The sequence below is a fragment of the Lissotriton vulgaris genome, chromosome 1_1 (genome assembly GCF_964263255.1).
Source record: "Lissotriton vulgaris chromosome 1_1, aLisVul1.2, whole genome shotgun sequence".
NCBI classification, from domain to species: domain Eukaryota; kingdom Metazoa; phylum Chordata; class Amphibia; order Caudata; family Salamandridae; genus Lissotriton; species Lissotriton vulgaris.
Window position 1 is genome coordinate 46,562,632 of NC_141685.1, and position 17,464 is coordinate 46,580,095.

Here is a 17,464-nt window from a genome sequence, read left to right on the forward strand (position 1 = left end):
TGCAGGAAATCCTGCCGGTACGCGTAGATTCCATCTAACTGATGGCAGGGGACAGAGCTTGCAATGCGCCAACCGGCGCGTGAGGTGGGGGAGGGGTCCCTGTTCGGGCGCCAAAATGACGTAAATAATTAATTTACTCTCTTAATTTCTATGCAGGTAAGTACTTAATCATAAATAACTCAAATCGGAAAGAAAGAACCAGAGTCCGTGGTGTTAGAGTTCTTAGGGGTTTTATTCCTCAAAAAGGAATGGTCATGACCAAGATATCTGATTCTGACCACCACAGGGGTGTCAGAAGGGATAGAGCGCTACATTTTATTAACAGTACATAGCTTATATACTTAATTCATGTCATAAGCAACAGTGCAGGAGGCGTAACAGCTGAGAGAAGACAAGATAACGTATACACGTGGTACTAGTACGTAATCAAGAGGCGTGAACTGGAGGTGTGTGCTAGAAACGTCACAGATAGGTGTCACAAAGGGGTGGCACTAACAGAAATGTTGCAATGTCAGCAGAAATTGGAAGCTTGGATGCGCGCGCAGCTGCATGACGTGTGAATGACGTGAAGCTGGAGGGTGCAGGGGAATTGACATTCAAACTGACGGAAAGAGACAGAAGTCTGGCATGTCAGATCAACTTGTACTTTTATCATATCTGATATCTGATGTTGTAGGAACTAAGCTATCTGGGCGGAAAGGTCTCTAGGGCAGAAGTTATTCTATACTGACTGAGAGTGCGTGTATAAGCGCCTGAGTGTCTGCAGGAGAAGCGTGGGGGCATGGGCCTTCCATGGGAGCATGGTAACAGAGGCTATGAATTACTTGAATTATTTGCACAGAGACAGGCCGGCCCTTTGGCTCTGCAGCTGGGAGGATGTTTACTTAAACTAGTAGGCAGGAATGCATTTTCGAGGAGCAGATCAGATAATTCGAAGGTTGAAGTCAGTCTTGGCAGAAAACAGGCTGGGCTGAGCGCGAGGGGCCGCGCTGGAAGTAAGTCAGAGTTCACGGGTACAGAGGCAGCCTGGGCTGAGGCCCTCGGAGTCAGAAGCCGGAAAAGAGGCTCGGTGGCAGAGATTCAGGGCCTACTTAGCTAGAGCTGAAAAACGTAGAAGTACACCACAAAAAGACGTTGGCATGGCATACTTAGGAACGGACCATTCAACCCATTCAGGGTGGGTCTGAAAGAGGACATATTAACGTTGGACGCAAATGTATTTGCGTCTTCATAGCTGGTACAGGAGGGAAGTTACATGTACTTTAAGCTTGATACATGGAGTCGGTGGGGTACACGATAGGGAACATAACATGACCAAAATTTATATTTCCTCAGTGGAACAAAGAGAGCACCTGGGGATGTTGGGCCTCCCGGACTGGGCGTGCGTAACCACCCGGTCCATGGCCGCCCGTGCCATCCCCCAACCTGAAGAACCAGAATGGCCAGCACCTCCTCCCCCGATCGCTCCAGTGGGGGACAACGACCATACCGACCCCCCAGAGCAAACCACAGAAGGGCTCGCCCCGCTCCAGGACCTTCCCGACCTGGCTCAGTGGCGTCAAGAGGGAGGGCCCACCCAGGAACAGTTCCGTCAAGAGCAGAAGACATGTCCCTCCCTCGAGGGACTACGACAACAAGCCCTCGCCCAGAGCGCGGGAGATACCGCCGGAGCCCATTGGATCTATTGGGACAACGACCTGTTGTATAGTGAGCAGAGAATCGCGGAGTTAGGGGCCAGTCGAGTGTTGGTGGTGCCCCTCCGTTTTAGAGACTTTCTGTTGAATTTGGCCCACGATGTCCCTCTGGCTGGACACTTGGGACAGGACAAAACCTACAGTCACCTGGTGACCCACTTCTTTTGGCCAAAGATGAGAAATGACGTCCTCAACCACTGCCGGTCCTGCCCCACGTGCCAGGCCAGCGGGAAGAGCGGCCGCAAACTCAAAGCACCCCTGCAACCCTTCCCGGTGGTTACCACCCCGTTCGAAAGGGTGGGAATAGACATTGTGGGGCCCCTGGACCCCCGAACAGCACAAGGACATCGGTTCATCCTGGTACTGGTGGACCACGCAACCCGCTACCCCGAGGCTGTACCCCTGCGAACTGTAACAGCCCCAGTGGTCGGCCGGGCCTTAATGGGGATCTTCTCCCGGGTGGGTTTCCCCAGAGAGGTCGTCAGCGACCGAGGCACGAACTTTATTTCAAAATATATGAAATCCCTCTGGCAACAGTGCGGGGTCACCTACCAATTCACGACCCCCTATCACCCGCAAGGCAACGGACTAGTCGAGCGGTTCAACCGCACCCTCAAGGGGATGATCGGGGGGTTGGAAGAGCCTATCCGTCGCCAGTGGGATGTGCTACTCCCGTGCCTCCTCTTCGCCTATCGAGAAGTCCCCTAGAAGTCCCTCGGCTTCAGCCCATTCGAACTCTTGTACGGACACCCTGTTCGAGGGTCCCTCAGCCTAGTCAAAGAAGGTTGGGAGATGGCCCCCCTGAAGACCCCTCCGGACGTCTTCAAGTACCTCCTAGCCCTACGCAATCAGACCAGACGATTCAGGGAAATAGCAAAAGCGAATCTTGAGGCCAGTCAGGAGGACATGAAGAAATGGTACGATCAAAATGCCTCCTCCATCGAATTTGAACCTGGCCAACAAGTATGGGTGATGTCCCCCACCGAACCGTGTGCCTTGCAGGAAAAGTGGACGGGGCCCTTCAAGGTAATCGAGCGCAAGAGCCCCGTCACCTATCTCATCGATATGGAATCTCCCCGGAACCCCCTCCGGGTCCTCCACGCCAACAGACTCAAACCCCACTTTGTGCGCTCGGAGCTCAGCCTACTGATGGCTACAGACAGTGGAGCGGAAGAAGACTCCGAGCCGCTCCCTGACCTCCTAAGGACCCGTGAGAAAGATGGTTCAGTCCGACTCTCCGATGCCCTCACCCCGGAACAGCGTCAGGATTGCCGGGGCCTCCTGCTGCAATTTGCGACCCTGTTTTCCCTCACCCCAGGGGTCACCCCCTGGTGCCTGCACGACGTGGACACTGGGGACAGTCCCCCTGTCAGACATCGGGCGTACCGCGTACCAGATCGGGTACGTGCCTGCATCCAAGAGGAAGTGTCAAGAATGCTCACGCTCGGGGTCATCGAGCCCTCGGACAGCCCCTGGGCCAGCCCGGTCGTGCTGGTCCCCAAAGCTGCAGCCCCGGGCTCCACTCCTGAGCTCCGGTTCTGCGTCGACTATCGGGGTCTGAATGCTGTCACCAGAACCGACGCCCATCCGATCCCCCGAGCAGATGAACTGATCGACCGCATGGGGGCTGCCCGCTACGTGAGTATCTTCGATCTGACAGCGGGCTACTGGCAGATCGGCCTCACCCCCCGGGCCCAGGAGCGATCCGCTTTCTCTACCCCGGATGGGCACTACCATTTCACGGTGATGCCATTCGGCATGAAAAACTCTCCAGCTACCTTCCAACGGCTAGTGAACCAAGTGTTGGCGGGCCTCGAAGAGTTCAGCGCCGCCTACCTGGACGACATCGCGGTGTACAGCCGCCACTGGTCAGACCACCTCCGCCACCTCCGAGAGGTCCTGCAGGCCCTCCAACAGGCCGGCCTCACAATCAAGGCCAGCAAGTGCCAAATTGGCCAAGGGTCCGTGTTGGACAGGCCACATGAAGGGCTCGCTCCCTCCCCGCATGACCAGGCCCGAGGCCGGCCCCTCAAGTGTTACACGCAACCACTACCCGTTTTCCGTCCCCTCTGGGACCCCTGCCCCTGGACATCTCGACCTCATGGGCCCGATCCCCTACCGGCCCTCGCGCCCAACCTGGGCGCCATCTTGGACACAGCACCACGAGGCCGCGTGGCCTCCGATCGACCCCAACCCTGGGCCTGGCCAGGCCCCGACAGCCCGGCACCACCATCCACCCAGGGGGTGAGCGGACTACTTGGCAGGTCAATGGGAGGAAGAGGTGTCGATGGCTCTCCCCCGCCAGGTGCCGATCGCCCCCAGCTCCCCCAGGCGCTGGCTCCACCCCCCTGCTGGGTGTCTGGACTCCCTCATCCCGGACCTCCCGACCTCCAAGTGCGAGGGTCCGGACATCAAAGGGCGCCAGACCTATAACTGGGGCAGCTCCAGAGCAGGAAGGCAGTTGTATCCTGGAGTCGAGAGACGCAGAGAAGAACTCATCCTTGACGGACTACTGGCGCTGCCGTAGCCCTGCCTTGCGAACTATCGTCCTACCTGCTGGCGCTGCCACAACCTTCTGAAACCTTCATCGTCGTCGGGACCTGCTGGCGTGGCCGCGGACCGTTTGTAATCACCACCTTCATCGGGACCTGCTGGCTTCGCCGCGGACCGTCGCTACCTTCAACCATCTCGGGACCTGCTGGCTCCGCCGCGGCCCGATCATCTAGAACGCCGAGCTCGAGGATTGAGAGCTATTTCATCTATTCAATTGGTAACAAGACTGTCCCGCTACCCCTTTCCCAATCCAGAGACCAGAACAGAGGGGACCCCTGAGTCCAGACCTCCTTGTACCATTTTACCGTACTTAAAGAATTGCTTATAAAGTATCGTTGAACCTTATCCTTGTGTGGTGTACGTCTGTGGGGGGGGAAGTTACTTGTCTGTACGATCGCTGGAGACGGCTCTCCCCGGAGACCTCTCCCCCTATCCTCGGCCGACCCTCCCGGTCCGTCTAACATTGGTGGCCAGCGGCGCGATCCGAATCACCGCATAATCGTACAGAGAGTAGCTCACCCCACGACGAAATCACAATGACAACCAAAGAAAGCGGATCCACCGAGAAATTCCAGATGGAGAAATTGGAAGAATACAGCCATCGTGAGTTGAAACAATTCTGCCTTGAACTAGGTATCGCTACCACCGGTCTAAGTACTAAAGACGATTTCAAGCACGCCCTTGAGTCATGGGCAGAAACCGGGGCCGTCAGACCCCCGGACCAAAATGTCGCCGCAGCAGAAAAAGACACCACGGCTCCCGAGGAGCGAAGAACGGGTCTCTCGCAAGACGAGATCCAAGAACGAGAAAGAACCCGACTACATGAACTAGAAATGGCCCGGCTCAAAATGGATGGTGAACTTAAGTTAGCCGAACAGAAACTGAACTTAGAACATCTGCGGCTCCGAGAAGAACGGGAAGAGAAACAGAGACAAAGAGAGCTCGAGGAAAAGAGACTGGCATATGAACATGAGCGCAAATTAGCCGAGATAGACTTACGCAAGCAGAACAAGGAATTAGGGGTGCCCGAGCAACCTCGCACCCCAGGGGTGTTAGACGGACCGGGAGGGGGCCGGGGGAGAGTGGCCCTTCATGTGGCCTGTCCAACATGCGTCCCCCCCAGCTGAAGGCGGGGAGAGTTACCCATCCTCTTGGGGACTCTCCTCGTCGAGGCGGAAAAACCGGGACAGGCCATCCGCGTTGGCGTGATCTGGCCCAGGCCGGTGTTCGACTGTGAAGTCCATACCTTGCAAGGAGATGGACCAGCGTAGCAACTTTGGGTTTTCCCCCCGCATATGCATCAGCCATTGCAGGGGTCGGTGGTCGGTCTGCACCCGAAAGTGGGTGCCAAAAAGGTAGGGCCGGAGCTTCTTGAGGGCCCATACCACAGCGAAGGCTTCCCTCTCTATGGTGCTCCAGCGTTGCTCCCGTGGTAGGAGCCTCCGGCTGATGAAGGCCACCGGTTGATCAAGGCCTTCTGTGTTTACTTGAGACAGGACCGCCCCAATGCCTTGGTCGGAGGCGTCCGTCTGAACGACGAATTCCCGGCTGTAGTCTGGGGCCTGGAGCACAGGGGCGGAACACATGGCGGCTTTCAATTGTTCGAATGCAGTTTGACACTCTGGGGTCCAGTTGACTTTCTTGGGCTGATTCTTGGACGTTAGTTCTGTGAGGGGCCCCACTATGGTACCATAGTCTTTCACAAACCGTCGGTAATAGCCCGTGAGGCCCAGGAAGGCTCGTACCTCGGTTTGGGTGATGGGGGGCTGCCAGTCCTGGATGGCGGCAATTTTCAGCTGTAGAGGGGCCACTAGGCCGCTTCCCACCTGGTGTCCGAGGTAGGTTACAGACCCTTGCCCAATTTGACACTTGCTGGCCTTGATCGTGAGGCCAGCTCGCTGAAGGGCTTGCAGCACTGCCCGGAGGTGGTGGAGGTGCTCGGTCCAATGGTGGCTGTAGACAGCGATGTCGTCTAGGTAGGCGGCGCTGAACCCTTCGAGCCCCGCCAGGACCTGGTTGACGAGCCGTTGGAATGTCGCTGGGGCATTCTTCATGCCGAAGGGCATGACCGTAAAATGGTAATGGCCATCGGGGGTGGAGAAGGCAGAACGTTCTTGTGCTCGGGTGTGAGGCCGATCTGCCAATAGCCTGCTGTCCGGTCGAAGATGCTGAGGTAGCGGGCAGCTCCCATTCGGTCGACCAGTTCATCTGCCCGGGGGATGGGATGTGCGTCTGTTCTGGTGACTGCATTCAGGCCCCGGTAGTCGACGCAGAACCGGAGTTCTGGTGTGGTGCCGGGGGCAGCTGCTTTGGGGACCAGTACGACCGGGCTGGCCCATGGACTGTCTGAGGGCTCGATGACCCCGAGCGTGAGCATCTTGGCCACTTCTGCCTGGATGCAGGCCCGTACCCGATCTGGTACGCGGTAGGCCCGGTGGCGGATAGGGGGGCTGTCCCCGGTGTCCACATCGTGCACACACCAGGAAGTGACACCTGGGGTGAGGGAGAACAGACTGGCGAACTGTGACAGGAGGGCTTGGCACTCTTGGCGTTGTTCTCGGGTGAGGGTCTCCGAGAGTCGGACCCCATCCACGGAGCCGTCCTGCTCCTGAGTCCGCAGGAGGTCAGGGAGAGGCTCGGAGTCTTCTTCAACCCCATTGTCTGTGGCCATCAGGAGGCTGAGCTCTGTTCGTACAAAGTGGGGTTTCAGTCTGTTGGCGTGGAGGACCCGGAGTGGGTTCCGGGAGGATTCCATGTCGATGAGATAGGTGGCAGGACCCTTGCGCTCGATTACTTTGAAGGGCCCCGTCCATTTGTCTTGGAGAGCGCATGGCTCCGTGGGGGACATTACCCATACCTGTTGGCCAGGTTCGAATTCAATGGATGAGGCATTCTGGTCATACCATTTTTTCATGTCCTCTTGACTGGCCTCTAGGTTGGCTTTCGCTAGTTCTCTGAACCGCCGGGACTGGTTGCGGAGGGTGAGCAGGTACCGGAAGACATCTGGAGGATTCTTTAACGGAGGCATCTCCCAGCCCTCTTTGATTAGGCTGAGCGGCCCCCGCACTGGGTGTCCGTATAGCAGTTCAAATGGGCTGAAGCCTAGGGATTTCTGTGGGACCTCTCGGTAGGCGAAGAGGAGGCACGGCAGCAGCACATCCCACTGGCGACGGAGGGGCTCTTCCAACCCCCCGATCATCCCCTTTAGCGTGCGGTTGAACCGCTCAACAAGTCCGTTCCCTTGGGGGTGATAGGGGGTCGTGAATCGGTAGGTGACCCCGCACTGTTGCCAGAGGGATTTCATGTATTTAGAGATAAAGTTCGTGCCTCTGTCGCTGACGACTTCTCGGGGGAACCCCACACGGGAGAAGATCCCCATCAGAGCCCGGCCGACTACTGGGGCTGTCACAGTCCGGAGAGGAACAGCCTCAGGGTAGCGGGTGGCGTGGTCCACTAGCACCAAGATGAAACGATGGCCTTGTTTTGTGCGCGGGTCCAGGGGCCCCACAATGTCTATTCCGACCCTCTCAAATGGGGTAGTGACTACCGGAAAAGGTTGCAAGGGGGCCTTTAGTTTGCGGCCGCTCTTTCCACTGGCTTGGCACGTGGGGCAAGATCGGCAATGCTGGTGCACATCGTTCCTCATTTTGGGCCAGAAGAAGTGGGTCACTAGGCGACTGTAGGTTTTATCTTGTCCCAGGTGCCCTGCCAGGGGGACATCGTGGGCCAGGTTTAGCAGAAAGTCTCTGAAGCGTAGGGGCACTACTAGTACTCGGTTGGCCCCCAGCTCGGCGATTCTTTGCTCGCTGTACAACAGATCATTGTCCCAGTAGACCCAATGAGTTCCGGAGGTATCCCCTGTGCTTTGGGCGAGCGCTTGCTGGCGGAGTCCCTCGAGGGAGGGACAGGTCTTCTGTTCTTGGCGAAATTGTTCTTGCGTGGGCCCCCCCTCTTGGGCCCACTGGTCGAGGTAGCGAGGTCGGAAGGTTGAGCTGGTTCGAGGGGGGTGTCATGGTCGGTGGTCTCGGCTGGGGCGACCGGAGGCGGTGGCGCCGGCCATTCTGGTTCTTCCGGGTGATGGTTGGCACGGGCGGCCATGGACCGGGTGGTGACGCACGCCCAGTCCGGGACGCCTAACATCCCCAGGTGTTCTCTTCGCTCCACGGCTGCCCACGGGGAGCTCTCAAGGTCATTTCCGAGGAGGCAGTCCATGGGGGCATCGTCTCGGACCGTTACCTTCAACATGCCGGAGACCCCTCCCCATTCGAAGGGGACGCAGGCCATCCGACACAGACTTTCCGAGTTATCGGCTGATCGCACAGGGCAGAGAATGTTCGGTAGATACTGTTCTGGGGTCACCAGGTGACAGCGGACGGCTGTTACACTGGCCCCGGTGTCCCGAAGGGCTTCGGCCCGTCGTCCATTGATGCTCACCCATTGGCTGTACTTCTGGGTGTTAGCGGGTAGGGGGACCCGCGGGACCATGTCTTTTCCCCCTAAGCACGCGAGAGTCATGGCGGCTGGCTCCCACTCTTGATGCTCTTGTTCGTAGGTCTCCTGTTCCTCGGAGATCTGTTCTTCCCCTAGGGCCGCGGCGGCCACTTGGCGGGGTTTCGGACTCTGGTACTGTGGGCAGCTTGGGTCGTTTGCATAATGGCCGACTCGTTGGCATCAGTGACACGTGACATTGGCTCTGTACCCTGGTCGCGCCGGGGTGCTGCCCCGGTTGGCCGGGGGGGTGGTGCTGGCAGCGGGGGCGACCGGAGCGTTGTCTCTTCCTCGTCCTTGGCCCCCTCCTCCTCCTCTTGGTCGGTGGTGACCATTGTTGTTCCGGTTCTGCTCGTAGGACCCATTCCGGCCCACTCTGGTGATCTCCCACCGGTCAGCTTCGGCTGCGAGCTGCCGGGGATCTGTTAACTTGCTGTCGAGGAGGTGCTGGCGTAGTTCAATGAAGCAATTGTTCGATAGGTGCTCCCATACCATCAGATTGAACAGTTGTTCGTAGGTCGTGACGTTGCTTCCTCTGATCCAGCCTTCGAAAGCTCGGCTAAAGTACGTTACATAGTCCACCCAAGTTGTACCCGGGATGCGGGTGCAGTCTCGGAACCTCTGACGGTACATCTCGGGCGTGAGGCCATAGCGGGTGAGGAGTGCCGCTTTCATATGGTCATAGGAGGTCATCTGGTGGTCCGGGAGCTGTAGCAGGGTATCGCGGCCCTCATTGAGGAATCTACCCCATAGACCGGCTCCCCAATCGCTTCTATCGATCCGGTGTGCAGTCATAGCGATTTCATAGGCCTTAAACCATTGCTGGATGTCGTCCTCTCGGAAATATTCTCGGACAACATCCTTGGGGATGTGTACCTTTTTCTCCGTGGTCCCCGAGGTGTGGGGTCGCTCAGGCACCCCTAACTCTTTATTCTGCTTGCGCAGGTTGATCTCGGCTAGGTTTCGTTCGTGCTCATACGCCAGTTTCTTTTCCTCGAGCTCCCTTTGTCTCTGTTTCTCCTCTCTTTCTTCTCGGAGACGCAGGTGCTCTAAGTTGATTTTTTGTTCGGCCAACTTGAGTTCTACGTCCATCTTGAGTCGGGCCATTTCTAGCTCGTGTAGTCGGTTTCTTTCCCTTTCCTGGATCTCGTCTTGCGAGAGACCCGTTCTTTGCCCTTCAGGGGCCGTGGTGGTTTTTTCCGCGGTGCTTTGATCAGGGGCTCCGGCAGCCCCGGTCTCTGCCCAAGATTCTAGGGCCTGCTTAAAATCGTCCTTGGTGCTTAGTCCGGTGGTAGCGATACCCAGTTCGATGCAGAATTGTTTTAGTTCACGATGGCTGTACTCCTCCAGTTTTTCCATTTGGAACTTCTCGGTTGATCCGCTTTCTTTAGTTGTCATTGTGATTCGTTGTGGGGTGAGCTACTCTCTGTACGTTATGCGGTGATTCGGATCGCGCCGCTGGCCACCAATGTTAGACGGACCGGGAGGGTCGGCCGAGATTACGGGGAGAGGTCTCCGGGGAGAGCCGTCTCCAACGACTGTACAGACAAGTAACTTCCCCCCCACAGACGGACACCACACAAGACTGAAGGTTAACGAGACTTTATATGCAATTCTTAGGTTACGATGGTATGATACAAGGAGGTCTGGACTCAGGGGTCCCCTCGATTCTAGTCTCTGACTGAGGAAAGGGGTAGCGGGACAGTCTTAGTTACCAATGAGTGAAAAATAGCTCTCAATCCTCGAGCTCGGCGTTCTAGATGATCGGGCCGCGGCGGAGCCAGGCAGGTCCCGAGATGGACGAAGGAAAGACGACGGTCCGCGGCGGAGCCTGCAGGTCCCGGTGAAGGATGACGGTTACAACGGTCCGCGGCCACGCCAGCAGATCCCGACGACGATGAAGGATGAAGGTTACGACGGCTGTGGCAGCGCCAACAGGCAGGACGATGGTGCACAGGACAGAGCTACGGCAGCGCCAGTAGTCCGTCCAGGATGAGTTCCTCTTTACGTCTCTCGACTCCAAGATACAACTGCCTTCCTGCTCTGGAGCTGCCCCAGTTATAGGGCTGGCGTGCTTTGATGTCCGGACCCTCGCACTTGGAGGTCGGGAGGTCCGGGATGAGGGAGTCCAGACACCCAGCAGGGGGGTGGAGCCAGCGCCCGGGGAGGCGATGGGCGAGCGGCACTTGGCGGGGGAGAGCCATCGGCACCTCTTTCTCCCATTGACTTGCCAAGTAGCCCGCTCACCTCCTGGGTGGAGGGTGGTGCCGGAATGTCTGAGGCCGGGCCAGGCCCAGGGTTGAGGTCGATCGGGGGCCAGGCGGCCTCGTGGTGAAGTGTCCAAGATGGCGGCCCAGGCTGGCCGCGTGGGCCGGCAGTGGATCGGACCCACGAGGTTAACGTGCTCGCGGGCAGGGGCCCTGAGAGGGCGGAAGACGTGCAATGGTGATGTGTGGTACTTGCGTGACGGTACTCAGGCCTGGTTGGGCCGGGGGAGAGTGGCCCTTCATGTGGCCTGTCCAACAAGGGGCAACAGAGAAAAAGGTACACATCCCCAAGGATGTCGTTCAAGAATATTTCCGAGAGGACGACATCCAGCAATGGTTCAAGGCCTACGAGATCGCTATGACCTCCCACCGGATCGATCGAAGCGACTGGGGAGCCGGTCTATGGGGGAGGTTCCTCAATGAGGGCCGCGATGCCCTGCTACAGCTCCCAGACCATCTGATGACCTCCTATGACCACATGAATGCTGCCCTCCTCACCCGCTATGGGCTCACACCCGAAATGTACCGCCAGAGGTTCCGAGACTGCACCCGAATCCCGGGTACGACTTGGGTGGAATACGTGAACTATTTCAGCCGGGCCTTCGAGGGTTGGATCAAAGGAAGCAACGTCACAACTTACGAACAACTCTTCAATCTCATGGTATGGGAGCATCTATCAAACAACTGCTTCATCGAGCTCAGGCAGCACCTCCTCGACAGCAAATTGACTGATCCACGGCAGCTCGCCGCCGAGGCTGACCGGTGGGAAATCACCCGAGTGGACCGAAATGGGTCCTATGAACAGAACCGGAACCACCACGGTCAGCACCGTCCCCGAGGAGGAGGAGGGGGCCAGGGACGAGGAAGAGACAACGCCCCGGCCGCTCCCGCTACCAGCACCCCACCCCCGGCCAACCGGGGCAACACCCCGGCGCGGCCGGGATACAGAGCCAATGTCACGTGTCACCGATGCCAGCGAGTCGGCCACCATGCAAACGACCCAAATTGTCCACAGAGCCAGACTCCGAGACCCCGCCAGATGGCTGCCGCCGCCCTGGGGGAAGAACAAATCTCCGAGGAACAGGAAGAATATGAGCAAGAACACCAAGAATGGGAGCCCGCCGCCATGGCTCTAGCATGCTTAGGGGGAAGAGACATGGTCCTGCGGGTCCCCCTACCCGCCAACACCCGGAAGTACAGTCAATGGGTGAGCATTAATGGACGCCGGGCCGAAGCCCTACGTGACACCGGGGCCAGTGTAACAGCCGTCCGCTGTCACCTGGTGACCCCAGAACAGATCCTGCCGAACATTCTCTGCCCTGTCCGTTCAGCCGACAATTCGGAGAGTCTATGTCAGATGGCTTGCGTCCCCTTCGAGTGGGGAGGAGTCTCCGGCATGTTGAAAGTGACGGTCCAAGATGACGCCCCCGTAGACGGTCTCCTGGGGAATGACCTTGAAAGCTCCCCGTGGGCCGCCGTAGAAAGGAGAGAGCACCTGGGGATGTTGGGCATCCCGGACTGGGCGTGCGTCACCACCCGGTCCATGGCCGCCCGTGCCATCCCCCAACCCGAAGAACCTGAATGGCCGGCACCTCCTCCCCCGGTCGCTCCAGTAGAAGACGCCGACCGTGCCGTCCCCCCAGAACAAACTCCCGAGGGGCCCGTTCAGCCTCAGGACCTTTCCGGCCTGGATCAGTGGCATCAAGAGGGGGGGCCCACCCAGGAACAGTTTTGCCAAGAACAGAAGACCTGTCCCTCCCTCGAGGGACTCCGCCAACAAGCCCTCGCTCAGAGCGCAGGGGATACTTCCGGAACACATTGGGTCTATTGGGACAATGACCTGTTGTACAGCGAACAGAGAATCGCGGAGTTAGGGGCCAGTCGAGTGCTAGTGGTGCCCCTCCGCTTTAGAGACTTCTTGCTAAACCTGGCCCACGATGTCCCCCTGGCTGGCCACCTGGGTCAGGATAAAACCTACAGTCGCCTGGTGACCCACTTTTTCTGGCCTAAGATGAGGAACGATGTACTCCAGCACTGCCGATCTTGCCCCACGTGCCAAGCCAGTGGGAAGAGCGGCCACAAGCTGAAAGCCCCCCTGCAACCATTTCCAGTGGTCACCACCCCGTTCGAGAGGGTGGGTGTTGGACAGGCCACATGAAGGGCCGCTCCCCCTCTGCCCGACCAGGCCCGAGCCCGGTCCCTCAAGTGCCACACACCACCACTTCACGTTTTCCGTCCCCTCCGGGACCCCTGCCTCTGAACATATCGACCTCGTGGGCCCGATCCACTACTGGCCCGCGCGCCCAACCTGGGCGCCATCTTGGACACTACACCACGAGGCCGCGTGGCCTCCGATCGACCCTAACCCTGGGCCTGGCCAGGCCTCTGACATCCCGGCACCAGCATCCACCCAGGAGGTGAGCGGACTACTTGGCAGGTCAATGGGAGAAAGAGGTGTCGATGGCTCTCCCCCGCCAGGTACCGCTCGCCCACAACCTCCCCGGGCGCTGGCTCCACCCCCTTGCTGGGTGTCTGGACTCCCTCATCCCGGACCCCCCGACCTCCAAGTGCGAGGGTCCGGACATCAAAGGGCACCAGCCCTATAACTGGGGCAGCTCCAGAGCAGGAAGGCAGTTGTATCCTGGAGTCGAGAGACGCAGAGAAGAACTCACCCTTGACGGACTACTGGCGCTGCCGTAGCTCTGCCTTGCGAACTATCGTCCTGCCTGCTGGCGCTGCCGCAACCTTCGTAAACCTTCATCGTCGTCGGGACCTGCTGGCGTGGCCGCGGACCGTTTGTAACTACCATCTTCATCGGGACCTGCTGGCTCCGCCGCGGACCGTCGCTTCCGTCATCCATCTCGGGACCTGCTGGCTCCGCCGCGGCCCGACCATCTAGAACGCCGAGCTCGAGGATTGAGAGCTATTTCATCTATTGGTAACAAGACTGTCCCGCTACCCTTTTCCCAATCCAGAGTGTGGTAAAATCAATTACCTATGCATAATTTATAATCAATAATCAATAAGAATAACTCAGAGAAATAAGAGGCAAAATCCGGGATATTGAGGTTAACTCAAAAGGGTTTTATTCCTGTAAAAGGAATTGGGTTATTGGCTCGAGCCAAGGTGGCATACCATTCCGTCACCACACAGGTTCGGGAAGGGGCAGACAGACAACATATTGTTTACAGAAGTACATATATATAGTCAATGCATTACAATGTATGAGCATGCAGTAGGCGTAACAGCTGGAAATAGCGAGATAAAACATGAATACGTCATAGAAAAGGCGTTACAATGGGCGTGCATGAAGGAGTGTACTAGAAACGTCACTTATCATGAGGTCACAAGTAGGTGGATTCATAGGAGAATCCTGCAATGTCAGCAGAAATATATGGCAGAGATGCGCGCGCAGCAGCTTGACGTGGGTCTGACGTATAACTGGAGGGTGAAGGGGACTTGACATTTAGCACTACAAGTGTAGACATAAGTCTGGGATGTCAGATCAACCTAATCCCAAATCGTATCTAATATCAGATGTTTAAGGAACTGTAGTATCTGGAAGGGAAAAGGTCTCTCGGGCGGAGACTACACTATACTGGTTGTGAGTGCGTGTACATGTGTCTACATGTCGGCATGCAGGGTGAGGGGGCATGGGCCTACCATGGCAACGGAGTCTATGAATTACTTGCACGGAGACAGAAAGACCGGGCCCACTGCTCCTGCAGCTGGGGAGGATGTTTACTTGAGCTACGAGACAGGAATGTATTTTCGAGGAGTGGAGCAGATAATTCGAAGGTTGAATACAGTCTTGGCAGGCAGCGGCTAGGCTATGCGCCGGAGCCGCGCAAGGAGTAAGGCGGGGGTCACTGGTACAGAGGTAGCCTGGGCTGAGGCCCTCAGAGTCGGGAAGCAAGAAAAAGCTTGATGGCAGAATCAGGGCCTTCTTCGCCAGAGCTGAAAAACGTGTAAAGTGCACCACAAAAAGACGGTGGTACAGCATATATAGGAACCGAATATTCAATCCGTTCATGGCGGATCTGATAGAGGACATGTTAAAGATGGACGCAAATGTATTTGCGTCTTCATAGCTGGCACAGGAGGGAAATTACATGCACTGCAAGCTAGTACATGGAGACGGTGGGGTACTCGCTGGGGAACACTACTTGATCAAAAATTATATTTCCTCATTCCCTCCTTGTTCCCCACGGACCCTTCATGATACATCGATTCTCATCAATTGATCAACCTGTTCACTTAACATCATTTGCTCTTCTTTCTTTTCGCGTTTTGAATGGGAACTTGGATGCGGAACGCATGAAGTGGCACACAGGCCGCAAATCGCCGGTCCACATTGGAGACACAGGCAACAACTGAGTACTACGAGAAAACCAATACCTAGGAGGGATAGGATCTTCCACCCCCAGGCTGATAACGTTGTCCAGAACCAACCGGACCAAGTCCAGGTGCCTGGAGTCTGATGAATTAAACTTGCAATTTTAAGGAGACGTGTAATAGCTTTATACACGGTTGGCGCGTTATTTGGAATGAAAACACAGCAGCTTGACCCGATGACCTTACAAGCTCCACCCCTATCTGCCAAGATGACGTCAATAACAAGACGATTTTGAAGAACAACAACCCGCATGGCGGACTGCTCCTCCGTTAAGTTACCTAGGGCTGAAGTGGTCTCAAGTACCACTGCTTCGAGGGTTCTGGTTAATCTACGGATTAGTTTACTATTAGAAACAGTACCTAAGTAGGGGAAGAAACCTTTATTAAAATCTGTATATTGTTCCCATGTGGTTTCAGTATAATCGACAAGCGGGAGATCTCTTTGGTATCTATGCTTTACCAGATTGGTGTTTCTATGATAGTCAGGAGGGGCTAGAAAAACAGGCGGCAGAAGGAATGCAATATAACAGGTACCATCCCAATCTAGAGGCAAACGGACATATGCAGTATGACCACAAACGAAATAGGAATGACGTAAAGCCCTAAACGTGGATCTACCATGATCACTGAAATCGACCACAGTAGTACATTTACTATGACCTAAGTGTACGGAACCATTCTTGCGAACACAGAGTTCACCAGTAACTGGCAATACTGCCATAGCAGGTAGAACAGGAGCAGCTTCGGATTCGACAGATAAAATCATGAATGTAACTGTGTAATTACCTAATCCATATACTTCGTTTTCTAGATCAGTTCCAGTCTCTACGGGAAGTCCCTCCTTGTCAGGGTAGCATACTTTAAGCAAGACTAGGTTCAGGTCTCCCCAAACCCAGTTACCTTCGTAAATAGCAGCATCAGAAACTAGGGAATTGAGCATTTTAAACCATGCACCACATGTGCCATTGTGAGTGAACGGGTACGGAAACAGGGGCAGAACACCCTTGTTTTCTTGGTAAGGAGGGAGTCGACCACATATCCAACAATTTGTAGCATTGGTAGTCTGATGGGAGTGATGTAACATACTAATGAAAGTGTTATTGCGCAGCGCAAGTCTGTAGGACAATTCATGAGGCGGTAATTCACTAAAAGAATGTTCAGTAGTAACATTATAAGCAGATTGTGCACGCTTGAATATAGGATAATATATGTGTAACAAAACACTAGCAGTAATAACCAGCAAACTTAAAAAAAACATAATAAGTAGTGTCACTATACAGCGACTGCGAAGTGATTTACAGTATGCATTTTTCTTATGTTGTCTTTGTCTATCTCTCTCTCTATCTCGATCTAGGGGATACATGTCAGAAACTAATTTAACCGATTCACCTAGGGGAGGACTTAAACAATTAAACTGTCTGACTTGCTAGATCGTAATTTCAGTCTGTATTTTTCTGAAGCAGTTTTCTCAACCAAAGGGAGTTTTGTGTCAGTTTGTGGAGGAGGGCAGGGCTTAGAGTCCAAGTCCGAAGGAAGTCCGTAAAACTTTTTAATATGGCTGGAATGCAGCCATCCCTTCCTGCCCTCTATTTTAACAGCTGTCCTCGTCGTGAGCAGAACCAATTTCGGAGTTTGCCAGCGGGGCTCCAATGGGCTCTTCCGATCAAAGTTGCGAATGAAGACGTAATCCCCCGGAACCACCTCGTGGGGCTTCACCTCGGTGTTGTCGGGAAAGGCTGCAGCTACCTGTGAACGACAAGATTGTAGTGCAGACATCAAGGAGGCAAGGTAATCTGTCAGCATAAGACAATCAACATCAGTTATTTTACGTGGAATAGGCGTCCCCCACATATTCGGTGGTCTACCAAAGACCACTTCGTACGGGGATAGCCCAGATCGGGAATGGACCACCATCCTCATATAGAAGAGGGCGACCGGCAAGGCAACTATCCAGTCTATACCTTTTTCTCTACAGATCTTGGAAAGTCGGATTTTCAATGTCTGATTATGGCGCTCCACGAGACCTGCTGCCTCGGGATGCCGAACACAATGAAACTTCCACTGATA